The sequence below is a fragment of the Canis lupus genome, chromosome 5 (assembly GCF_003254725.2).
Source record: "Canis lupus dingo isolate Sandy chromosome 5, ASM325472v2, whole genome shotgun sequence".
In the NCBI taxonomy this organism is placed as follows: domain Eukaryota; kingdom Metazoa; phylum Chordata; class Mammalia; order Carnivora; family Canidae; genus Canis; species Canis lupus.
Window position 1 is genome coordinate 18,764,037 of NC_064247.1, and position 8,220 is coordinate 18,772,256.

Here is an 8,220-nt window from a genome sequence, read left to right on the forward strand (position 1 = left end):
TTCCATATATAACAAAATATTGAAACATCACAGAACATAGATTTATCTACTTTGACTTCCTTCTACAGAAGAACTAAAGATATTTGGGTCTGTTAACAAACATGTTAAAAAAAATTACTATAAGGAAGAATATATTTCTAGAAATTATAAAATGCATAAATTTGCCAGTCCATTGAATGCTAGTGTAATAGTCCACAACTGCTTATTTCTTAGTTTTCACTAGAAATTAAGAATTTTAAGGGTTAAGAATGCTAACCAATATATGTAACTAAAACTACTTAGAAATAATAAGGGTGAAAGGAAGCAACTGCTCATGAAAAACAGGTAAGGCAAGTAAAATTATTGGTTTTTCCAGAATTAGAAAAAGGAAACAAAATAAGAAAAAATATAAACAGATCTAAAAAAAATTGTATGAGTGTTGTGGAAAAATAATTTTGCAAAAGGAGTGTTATGTGTGGTCAAGTTGGCTAAGATTAGAATGGACTGAAAGGTTTCTTTATGAGTTTTTTTTTTTAATATTTATTTGAGAGAGAGAGAGAGCATGTGTGTGAGCAGTGGGAGAGGGAAAGGGAGAGAGTCTCAAACAGACTCCCCACTGAGCACAGAGCCCAACACAGGGCTTGATGCCACAACCCTGAGATTGTGACCTGGGTTGAAATCAAGAATCGGACACTTAACCAACTGAATGAGTCACCCAGGTGCCCCTTTAATGAGTTTTAATATCAAAACTACACAGCATAATTAGAATTTGTTTTATTCTCTGTTAATAGTGCAAAGTTTTCTTGGATTGTTGGCTTACTCTAGATATGATTTTGTGGAAACCCAGCCCTTACAATATTAAAAGAGCTAAGTTTTGTTCACAACTAGGTAACCTTCTGTAACTGCCTTTAAAATCTTTGTCACTTGAATTAAATAGATAATTGAGTATTATTTTATATTGGTCTGTGATCCTATTAGTCAAATGTTCAAACCTTTTGACATTTTGGCAGCCTCCCAAAATTAAATTCTAAATGCAGGGTTTTTTTGTTTGTTTGTTTGTTTGTTTGTTTGTTTTTTGCCTTACAGTAACTTTGAGATTTCCCACAGGGTCCCTGGAAAGTCTCAAAGGACTTGTACTTCACCCTCTAAAAGAGAGATATTAAATTAATTAGATTTATTTGGTATGTGAAGTTACATGGAGGCATTGTCAAACAAGTGGTGATAAACCCTTTAGATTATATTTTTATGGATGTATGTTATTAATTAATATAATAGTTCTAAAAACTGTATGAAATTCCTAAAAATCTGATATGTCCTGGCATAATGTTATCAGTCATAATTCTAGTTATTATCATAAAATGCTGTATGTCACAGAAATAACCAAATGTCCTTGTTAATTCCATTACAATGAACTCTTACCAGGTCTTTCACCATAGACATTTTAAAGCCTTGTCATTTACAAGGAGTTACTGCTTTACCCTAAGGCTTTTGCAAAAGTGAGATTCACAGTTCAAAAGATGAATTGGCAGGATGCTCCATGTTTCACTAAACTAGTCTGTTAGTCCTGAAAATAGGTCAGTTCAGTTAAGGGGTTTTGTCTCATCAAGATGTGGTGATGCAAGTGGGCTTCCAAAGTTAGACCTATATGGTGCCAGCAATTAGTATTTCAAAAGAGGCATTCCTATGAAAACAAAAGAAAAACAATGCTTATTGATTGGAGCAGACTATAAATCTTCCTTAGTCCTGAGGGAAGCCAATTGGTATGATTTCTAGATGTTGGACTGGAAGCAACATCAGATGGGAGTAAGAACAGGCAATGGCAATTGGATACATTTTCCTGGTTTGCAGTATGAATGTCTTGTTGATCTTTCTGAGTGACTCACATAGCAAAAGGCACAAAAGTTATCCATTCATGAGCTGTTGTGGTGAGTTCCCTCAAGTTTATATAAAGTTGTCCAGCTTTAGTTGGCAGGGGGAAAAAGCAACCTCTGTTCCTAGTGACTTCAAATCAGAAGGGTAGGGAAAAAATTGAAAATGTTAGTTTGAAAAAATGTAGCCAGATGTATGAGGAAGCTAAAAGAATTTAGTCTCCAGTCCAGTTTATGGGTAAATAACAAAATGTTAAAAACAATAAATAGGTCTAGAATCTAATAGCCACACATGTGCAATATAGTTTCCCATTGAAACATTTTTTTTCTTTCTATAGTCAACTCTATCACAGATAATCTGAAACCAAATTATTTGCAAAATCAGTCTACTCTCCTTACACTTGGCCTGATTATTTAGGTAACTGCAGCAAAAATAGTGATTAATCATATAAGCTCTTTTAAAGTTTGCTTTTATAAGGAATCTCAAGTTAGACTTCAAAGCCTCTTGAGGTTAGAAATCCAAGTTAAGGACTTGCCATTAGACTTTGCTAAATACCTATAGATTTGGGATGATTCTTCTCTTCTCAAGGTCCCCAAAATATCCTGAGGTGCCTGATCCTATCAGGAAGTGACCTTCCTTACTCACTTGGTAAGGATTTAAGGACCCAAGTGAGCAAGGATACAGCCCAATTTTCCAAAGGGGATTTATTGGCTCCATAAAGTCAACCTTAGTTCCTTAAACTGTCTGGTCATATACTATTCTATGCACATTGTTCTCAAAGAGAACAGTCCAATCAAAGTCTTGGTAATATAACCAATATTTCCAGGTGTGTCCTGCTATAGGAAGAACATATTTTCATTGAACTTATGCAAATAACTATATCACCATGAAAATAAGACTACTCTTTAAGAGTTTCTGAATTCTGGAGGAGATAAGTGGAAAGAGACAATAATTGTTTCATTTTGTTCACAAAGGTATAATTTCCCAAATTACTGTAAATCATAGATAGCTTAAGAGAAAAGATGAAAAGGCATCCTTAAATCTGGAAAAATAAGATGTTATTTATTTTAAAATAAATTATTTTATTTTCAAACCAGCAAATGTTTGAAAGAAAAAGTCATACAAAACTACAATTATCTTCATGAATATATTCAGTTCCACATATTTAATTCATGATGATCTTGACCTTTTGTTAGCAGTTGTGTAAAGCCTTCAGCTTCACAATTAGAGTTCTGTAAATTCTTACTCAGTTCAATGGTATGATTGGAAAGTTATCAAAGCTCTGTACTTGTTAGAGTCCTTTCCATGAATCTCCTTGAAAAGTATCAGAGTAAAACAATAATTATCTTTAATGACAAAAGAAAAAATGGACATGGTTTAAAAAAAAAATCCCATAAGACTGTCAGCAGATTTTTTAGAAGAAACTGTGCAGGCCAGAAGACAATGGCATGATATATCAAAGTGCTGAAGAGAAAAACCCATAATAAAGAATATTCTGCCAATAAGATTATCATATAGAATTGAAGGATAGAGAGTTTCTTAGACAAGTAAAAGAGAAATTCATCACCACTAAACCAAATTTAAAAGAAATGTTAAGGGGCTTTTTCAAGGGGGAAAATGGCATAATTAAAAGTGAAAAAAATTATTTTTAAAAATTTCATGAGTAGGGCAGCCCAGGTGGCTCAGTGGTTTAGCGCCTACCTTCAGTTCAGGGCCTGATCCTGGAGACCCGGGATTGAGTCCCACATCGGACTCCCTGCATGGAGCCTGCTTCTCCTTCTGCCTGTGTCTCTGCCTCTCTCTCTCTGTATGTCTCTCATGAATAAATAAATAAAATCTTTAAAAAAATTTTCATGAGTAAAAGCAAACATACAGTAAAGGTAGTAGATCAATCACTTATAAAGTTAGTATGAAGGTTAAGAGACAGAAGTAAAATTAATTATATCTAAAAATTAGTGTACTCAAAATAAAAATATAAATATTACAAAATATACATAAAACATGGAAGGGAAGTAAAAATGTTCTTTTACTATGTGTTCAAATTTAAGTGACCATAAACTTAATATAGAATGGTATATATGAAAAATATTATATATAAGCCTCATGGTAACCACGAACCAAATCCTATAATAGATATAGAAAAATAATAGAAAGGATTCCAAGCATAACACTAAATAAAGTTATCTATTACAAAGAAACAGAGCAAAAGAAAAAGAAACCAAGAAAAATTGCAAAAGCAACCAGAAAACAAGATGGCACTAAGTACATACCTATGAATAATGACATTAAATGGTCTGAATGTTCCAAGCAAAAGGGATAGGGTGGCCAAATGGATAAAAGACAATAATAAAAAAAAAGATCCATTTATACACTGTCTACAAGAGACTCACTTCAGACTTAAAGAATACATGGACCAAAAATGAAGGCATGGGGAGAAGATATTTCATGCAAATGGAAACAAAATTTTAAAAAGTCTAGGGTAGTAATACTTATAATAGACTATATAGACTTTAAAAGAAAGACTGTAGCAAGAAAAAGGACATTGCATAATGATAAAAAGGGATCAATCTAACAAGGGGGTTTAACAATTGTAAATGCCTATGCACTCAACACAGGAGCACCTAAACACATAAATAAAATATTAACAGACATAAAGAGAGAAATTGACATTAATACAATAATAGTAGGAAACTTTAACACCCAACTGACATCAATGAATAGATTATCCACATAGAAAACTAATAAGAAAACACTAGCTTTGAACAACACATTAGACCAGATAAACTTAACAAATATACACACATAAAACATTTCACTCAGAAACAGCAGAATACACATTCTTTTCAAGTACACATGAAGCATTCTCCAGGATACATCACATGGGCCACAAACAAACCTCAATAAATTTAAGAAGACTCAAGTGATGTCAAATATCTTTTCTGAGCACAATGGACAGAGAGAGAGAGCTTTTCCAAAGACATACAGATGGCCAACTGACATGAAAAGATGCTCAATCTCACTAATTATCAGGGAAAAACAAATCAAAAACACAATGAGATACCATCTCACACCCATCAGAATGCTTAGTATCAAAAAGATAAGAAATAAGTATTGACAAGGATGTGGAGAAAAAAGGACCTTCATGTACCTTTGGTGAGAATGTAAATTTGTCCATCTACTATACAAAACAGTACGGAAGTTCTTCAAAAATTAAAAATAGGAATCACATATCCAATAATTCCACTGCTGGGTATTTATCTAAAGAAAATGAAAACATGGGAGACAGGCAAAAAGATGGAAGAGTGGGGGGGTCCTTGTTTCATATGGTCCCCTGAATTTAGCTAGATAACTATCAAACCATCCTGAACACATATGAATTCAACCTGAGATGTAAAGAAAGAATGGTTGGATCTCTACAAATAGAAAACTGACTGCTTTTTTCAAGAGGCACAGAAAGCCTTCATGGAACAAAAACCTCAAACAGCAAAGAGTTTACACTGAGTCCGGCTTCCTGGCAAGGGGCAATGCAACTCCACCCAGGCACAGACATAACTGAGAATCAGCAAAGAACCCCCCAACCCCCCAACCCCCACCCCCACCCCTGGCCAGAAGACCAGCTGGAAGAACAGGTGAACAGTAAGTTTACTGACCAAACAGCACTGGAAAACTCCAAAACTGGAGGAAAGAAGTATCTAGAAATCAAGTTTTTCTCTTATTATTCATTTATCTTTCAGGTTAAAATTGTCCAATATTTTTATCTTCTTTCCCTGCCTCAACTAGTTTCTTATTTTACCAACTCTTCATTTTTAAATCTTTTTTAACTTTCATATTTTACAGTTATAGATATATTCATTTTTGGCTTCCTTTCTCTGTATTCAATTATATATATATATATATACTTTTTTTATATAATTTTGGAATCCAGTATCTTCTAACACACCAACCAAAATACACTCAGTACCAAGTGGATCACCCTATTTTGTCCACTCTTTGAGATTATCTTCTCACTTACCCTTTCTTTTCCCCTCTTTTTACGTTTCTCTTTTTATGTTTGTTTGTCTTTGTATTTTTTCTTTTATTTTCTGATTCCTGGCCTCTTCAGAATTGTCTAGCATGTATTTTGCTTGGGTCATGGTTGATTTTTTTGACCCTGCTCACTGGTACAGCCATTCTGCATTGGACAAAATGATTAGAAAGAAGAATTCAGGGTTGGGAACATGGAGCCAAGGGAGTCGATTCAACGGGGTTCTGGGCCAGGCTATGGAGCAGATAAATGAGCTGAAAGAGAAGGGCTAAAAGGCCACCCTGAATGTGGGCAACAGCGATGATGTGCTGCAGTGCTACTCTGAGGCCGTTAGATCCCCAGAACCACATGCTCTACAGCAATTGCTCCACAGCCTAGCCAAGAAAGGGGACTACCAGAAGGCTTACGAGGATGGCTGCTAAACTGTGGACTTAAAGCCCGGCTGGGGCAAGGGCTATTCGAGGAAGGCTGTGGCCCTTGAGTTCTTAAACCGATTTGAAGAAGCCAAGCGAACCTACGAAGAGGATTTAAAACATGAAGCAAATAATCCTCAGCTCAAAGAGGGCTTACAGAATAGGGGGCCAGGTTGACAGAACAGAAATTCATGAACCCTTTCAACATGCCCAATCCATACCAGAAATTGGAGAGTGATCCCTGGACAAGGATGCTGCTCACTGATCCTACCTACCAGGAGCTGATAGAGCAACTAGGAAACAAGCCATCTGACTTGGGCACGAAACTGCAAGATCCCCGGGTCATGACTACTCTCAGCGTCTTACTGGGGTGGGAGGAGGAAGTTGCAACACCTCCCCCGCCTCCACCTCCCAAGAAGGATACCAAGCCAGAGCCAATGGAAGATCTTCCAGAGAATAAGAAGCAGGCTCTGAAAGAGAAAGAGCTGGGGAACGAAGCCTACAAGAAGAAAGATTTTGACACAGCCTTGAAGCACTATGACAGAGCCAAGGACCTGAACCCCACCAACTTGACTTACATGACCAATCAAGCAGCCGTGTACTTCGAGAAGGGTGACTACAGTAAATGCCAGGAGCTTTGTGAGAAGGCCATTGAAGTGGGTCGGGAAAACCGAGAAGACTATCGACAGATTGCCAAAGTTTATGCTCGAATTGGCAACTCCTACTTCAAGGAAGAAAAGTACAAGAATGCCATCCATTTCTATAACAAGTCTTTGGCAGAGCACCGGACCCTGATGTGCTCAAGAAATGCCAACAGGCGGAGAAAATTCTGAGGGAGCAAGAGCGGCTGGCTTACATAAACCTGGACCTGGCTTTGGGGGGGGAAGAACAAAGGCAATGAATGTTTTTAGAAAGGGGACTATCCCCAGGCCATGAAGCATTATACAGAAGCCATCAAATAGAACCCAAAAGATGCCAAATTGTACAGGAATCAAGCTGCCTGCTACACCAAACTCCTGGAGTTTCAGCTGGCACTCAAGGACTGTTGAGGAATGTATCCAGCTAGAGCCAGCCTTCATCAAGGGGTACACTGGAAAGCAGCTGCCCTGGAGGTGATGAAGGACTACACGAAAGCCACGGATGTCTACCAGAAGGCATTAGATCTGGACTCCAACTGTAAGGAGGTGGCAGACGGTTACCAGCGCTGCATGATGGTCCAGTACAACCTCCACAATAGCCCCAACGATGTGAAGTGACAGGCCATGGCTGACCCTGAGGTACAGCGGATAATGGGTGACCCAGCCATGCAGCTCATCTTGGAGCAGATGCAGAAGGACTCTCAGGCGCTCGGCGAACACTAAAAGAATCCTGTAATAGCACAGAAGATCCAGAAGCTGATGGATATGGGTCTGATTGCAATTTGGTGATGACTTGCTCATCGTCCACTTCCCTTCACCCTCATGTAGAAAGAGGAGCTGGGACTGCGGCAAGCAGTGCAGAGCAGAAGGGAGAGCAGGGGAAAGTGAACAGCTTCTCTCTATATATTTATATAGACTATGTGGAAGACACAGAGACTCCTACTCATGTCACTCCCACCGCCGCTGCCTCTCGGCCCTCCCAGCACACGTATGGTCTCTTCTGCTACCCCTGCTGCCTTCTGTTCCCTTCCCCAACTTCAGTCACTGTCTCAGCTGCTCTCCTATAGTTGGTTATTTTTTATTTGGGGCAGTGGGCATGTATGAGGAGGCGGGGGCTGTTCTTCCCAACCTCAGGTCCCAATTGTCCTCCTCACATTGTTAACTCCACATGCCCTTCTCCAATAAAACAAGCCAGTTAGGTGTGGTTATACAAAGAAAAAAAAAGAAGAAAAAATCACCAAAAATAAAAAAATAAAAAAGAGCCAGAGGTATAACACTCTCTGCCACAGATCTAATG

The 8,220-nt window shown here is 37.8% G+C and overlaps 1 pseudogene; it reads left to right on the forward strand.

Annotated features, from left to right (window-relative positions):
- Positions 1 to 6,108: 6,108 nt before the first annotated feature.
- Positions 6,109 to 7,712, forward strand: LOC112671458 (stress-induced-phosphoprotein 1-like; annotated as a pseudogene).
- Positions 7,713 to 8,220: the final 508 nt, after the last annotated feature.